This window comes from Limulus polyphemus, unplaced genomic scaffold (assembly GCF_000517525.1).
Source record: "Limulus polyphemus unplaced genomic scaffold, Limulus_polyphemus-2.1.2 Scaffold2590, whole genome shotgun sequence".
NCBI lineage: Eukaryota > Metazoa > Arthropoda > Merostomata > Xiphosura > Limulidae > Limulus > Limulus polyphemus.
This window is the reverse complement of record NW_013668200.1, coordinates 29,414-34,322: the sequence shown is the minus strand read 5'-3', so window position 1 is coordinate 34,322 and position 4,909 is coordinate 29,414. Positions and strand designations below refer to the sequence as shown.

Sequence of the window (4,909 nt, the reverse complement as noted above, 5' to 3'; positions counted from 1 at the left end):
AATCTCAAAGTGGGTTCCTCGTCATCGAATTTGAAGTCTGCATGGAGTTCTGCCTTACAGAAGAACGCACGTTATTGGTTAAAGATACATTGCAGTATGTCTTTGAAAAACATCAATTCGAAATCTCGAAGAAAAATGTGTATAAACATCAGGAGTTTGTTTATTTGTTTGAAGTTAAGCACAAAGCTACACGAAAGGCTATCTATGTTCTGCCTACCACAGGAATTGAAGCCCGGTTTCTAGCATTGCAAGTCCTCAGACATTCCGCTGTGCCACTAGGGAGCGACATCAGGAGAAATATCTTTAATAAATATTTTAGAAATGCATGGCACTATTTTTGTACCTAATTTATTATTTATATTTGATATAAATATCCAAAATATTGAAAACTACTGACGTTATTAGGAAAATATCCCCAAATTAATATATATATATATATGTGTGCGTGTGTATCATACCTTTTCGATCTTTCTCAGTTACTGTAAGTGTGGTTGAATCATATACATGCTTTGGTCGTTTTTTGTTCATGCTGGAATATAAAGACAGAATCAAAACCTCACATTAATAGGAAAACGCTACATGACAATAACAGAGAAACTTGAAAATACTCAACAACAAATACGAGAAGATGTACATAGCGTTCTTAATGGGGCGTGGCTGAAGTAACAAAACCCATGCATAGTTCAGCTGGGAACCGTAACTTTAAACTGTACTGGATCTTATCAGTTCAGTAAAGTCGATTGTAAAAACAATTCACGAACAGAATTTAATGCAATTTTTGTAATCTTTAGGTTGAAAAAGTGTTGGGTCAAGCCGAGTTAACTCTAGCACCTGTGTAGTTTGTTATCTTGAACTTGATGATGTAACTTATAATACAAAACATGTTAGCTCACAGTAAAGCCGATAAGTCAAGAATTGTGTTTTCCAGCTTAGTGTTTTCTCGAACATCTCTGACTGATTTGTACGGTTTTACTTCATCCAGCTTATCTTGTGGTATTTGCACATCGCCATGAATATGAGACTTTTAACGGAAAGTCAAGAAAAATGTATAATTTTAAGAAACTGGTTTGTCGGATATCTTACGCTCTCTTATTTTATTTTCTTTATGTAAGAAAAAAATAATTTCAAATTAGTTATCCCCCACAAATGAGGGATCATATTTTCAAAGGGACATTGACAAGATTGAAACAGGTTATTTATCAAGAACATTTTGAAATAAAAGTTCTATTTGATGGAAGTAACGGTTGCATCTTTACCTGTATTTGGATTTGAAAGATGAAATATTATTATGCTGTGTTTTAACATTTTTAACAATTACTAATTTGCTTTTTATAAGGTATCAAAAACTACTGGACAACTGTCCTATTATGCTATAAACCAATCAGAAAAATCAGAAAGGCATCTCTAAATACGCCAGTTCCAATTTTTAAGAACAGAAAGCCTTCGACTCTTGGTCTATGCTGATTTTATTGTGGCATCGCAAAACCTTGGATGATTTGTAAGAATTTAACTTAATAGCACTCTTGAACCTGTGCATCAGCTTAAGGCAAATATTCACATTTCAAAGAACGACTAAGCGGTGGGTCGATGAAGCAAAACTTGGTGTGAATCGCATGGTACATTTTTTTGTAAAAGTAATTAAATAGAATTACTGTAGTAAGAGCAGCAAAATAAACAAAATATAATTATGATTCAAGTATACGCAACAACAGAACTGGAAGACTGACTGGGATATGATAGGACTAGTAGAAACTAAAATAACGGTGAAGAATTAAGCTGAAAAATAAAAGCATGGCTATACAAGAAGGTAACAACAGAGAAGAACATTCTCGATACATTGAAAATTCAAAGACAGCCAGGATATATACAAATAAATATGTGTTTGAGGTGGTAAAAGGAAAACGGGAAATAGAAAGGGAGATCCTATTTCACCCAGACTGTATGTTTTGAAAGGTATGCAGACAATGTGGCGTTAATGTCAGCAAGTGTTAAAATTATGGAGGACAAACTCGACAGTTTAAACGCAGAAATCTCAAACGTAGGACTGAAGAAACATGGAGGAAAAACGTGAAACTTTGTTACAAACGAAGGATTGAAAGTTCAGGGAGACACAATCGAAAAAGTTAATGAATATAAATACGTAGGCAACACCCTCAAGAAGAGGTAAACCTTAAAATGAAACCAGGATGGAGTACTTATGGGTAAGTATAGATAGATGTTCAAGATCAACAAGTATTTAACTTATGCATCCTACCAACAATATCAAAGGAAAACAAATGTAGATGGTGCTGGAAATATACCAAGAAGAGAGAATAACAGAGTAGCAAGAACGAACATGGAAGAGATGAAAGGGTAGAGAAAAATAAAGATGGAAATAGGATATGGAGAGAGTATATGATAATATGAGACACCACGTCTGAGGAGATACTACAAGAAATCTGAAAAGTTGGAAAATTATGCGAGGAGAGTTACATTCTGTAGTGTACTGCAAGTGCCTAATAAAGAAAATGAAAATAAAAGTAATACCATTATCGAAGAATATGGTATAACTTGTAAGAATGAAACTCGGCAGAACCCTCGAAATACGCTAATTTCATGGAAGTGTCGGAAAACGTGTAACCGTTTGTGAGAACAGAACTCTTTGAACTTTGGTAATTTCATGGTAGTTAGAAGGCTTATAACACTAAAACTTTGTTTCGATATTCGTGATGGGCACAGCTTAGATAGTTCATTGTGTAGCTTTGTGCTTAACAACAACAACAAATCATGGTAGTATCAGAAAGTCTGGGATGACTTGTAAGGACGGAACTCGGTAGTACTCTTGGACTAGGCTAATTTCATGGTAGTGTTAGAAAACCTGAGATGGCTTGTAAGGAAAAATATTGACAGAACTCTTGGGCTAGGCTAATTTCATGGTAGTGTTGGAAAATCTGAGATGGCTTGTAAGGAATAATATTGACAGAACTCTTGGACTAGGCTAATTGCGTGGTAGTGGCGGAAAACCTGGGATAATTTTTGTTTTATTTTTTCAAATTTATTGTGGCTTGCTTAACCAAGCTCAATAAATACAAGCTGAATACTGCATGAGGGTACGGTACTTTCGAGGGTTGGGAAAGAACTTTGGTGGTTCAGTTTACAAACGAATTATATACAAGGCAACACATCAGCCATGCGGATAGTTTAAAAACTGCATTCAAGTGTCAAATGAATTATTATATATCATTATTATTATTATATATGTATAATTAATTGACAGTCCACTATTCAATGTTTACCTTTAAATGTTTTATAAATATGAGTAATACAAGATTAAAGTTTCACGAGCAGCGGCAGGATTTTTTTGTTATTAACTTCATATTCAAGTTCTACACATAGAAAACCAAACTGAAATATTTTGTAACGTTTTGTTTTAGTCCTTTATTCTCTTATCCTATAAGGACATGCAAATCAACATAAGCAATTGAGTGGAATTTGGTTTGTTGATTCTTTCGTAAGTTCGAGCACGGCTACATAAAGGCTATCTGTGCTAGTCATCCCTAATTTTGAGATGGTAGACCAGAGGAAGACAGAGAGTTAACATCACCCCTCGTCAACCCTTGGGATACTCTAATTCACTTGTTACCGCAACCAAAAAGTGCGAAGCGCGATTTTGCGGCAACAGAACGCGAACCCTAGACCGACAGATCCACCGTCCAGTACGCTAAATACTAAGGTCCCGCCGCTTTTTTTCAGGTCAACTTCACAATATGAAAATCAATGACATTTAAATGAAACGTAATCCGAAATTTTTCACATAATTTCCCAACTAACCTCCTGTTACGTTCTATATGTTACAAAAGGTCACTTTCATTACATTACTTTTGTGATATTCCAAGATGTTAAACATTGTCTTATTAGGGATAGCTGGTAGGTAAGACACTCGCCGTGTGACAGGTCTCGGTTTCGTATACGAGCCTGTGAAATAAATTTCCACAAGAAAAATGTGTATGTGTATGTTGTTGTTGTTTTTCGGGAGGGGGGGGGGGTGAATTTGATGTATCACCTTGAATTGGGTTCGAACCTGGGAAGTCCACACATCAGGTGAGAGGGAGGGATCTACTAGCTGAGCTAATTGACGACAATAAAATCGCTTTCTCCGTCATAACATAGCAACCAACCTGAATCGCCATGTTTTTGTCGGTAGTGCTGCCATCTAGGAGTCGTGAAAAAACCACCACCTGAGCAACACACGAAACATCACTCACACATAAACCTAGCAAGATGGCACACATTTTGCCAGATTTACACAGCATATCTTAACTTCTCGTTCTTTTATAGAGCACAGCTCCCTTATTGCAATTCGGGAAGACTGGTATTTATATCAACCAGACGCACCGAAGTTATGCGCAACCCGGGCGGAAAGAAAGGACTGCACAGTTGTCGATTTTTCAACCAAATGACTGACCTAACTGCAAAATAATCAAGTGGTAACCATACAATGCGATGCATGCTTTGTACTGTGAATATTACTTGATAGTTTGGAAAGTAAAGGACACCAGTTTGTTAGGTTTATTCATCCACGCACTACTGGATCGATATTCAGGTATAAAAAGGTGATTAATAAAACCAGATGGGAGGAGTAAGTCAAAGTATAATGTATTATCTAACAGTTCATTGTATTGTGAATATTACTTGATAGTTTGGAAAGTAAAGGACACCAGTTTGTTAGGTTTATTCATCCACGGACTACTGGATCGATATCCAGGTATAAAAAGGTGATTAATAAAACCAGATGGGAGGAGTAAGTCAAAGTATAATGTATTATCTAACAGTTCATTGTATTGGGAATATTACTTGATAGTTTGGAAAGTAAAGGACACCAGTTTGTTAGGTTTATTCATCCACGCACTACTGGATCGATATTCAGGTA

General features: G+C 35.9%; 1 protein-coding gene across 2 annotated transcripts in view; it reads left to right on the top strand.

The window, feature by feature from the left end:
- Window positions 1–4,909, top strand: part of LOC106467372 (protein Fe65 homolog) — a 42,048-nt gene that overhangs the window by 11,016 nt on the left and 26,123 nt on the right. The window lies entirely within an intron of this gene.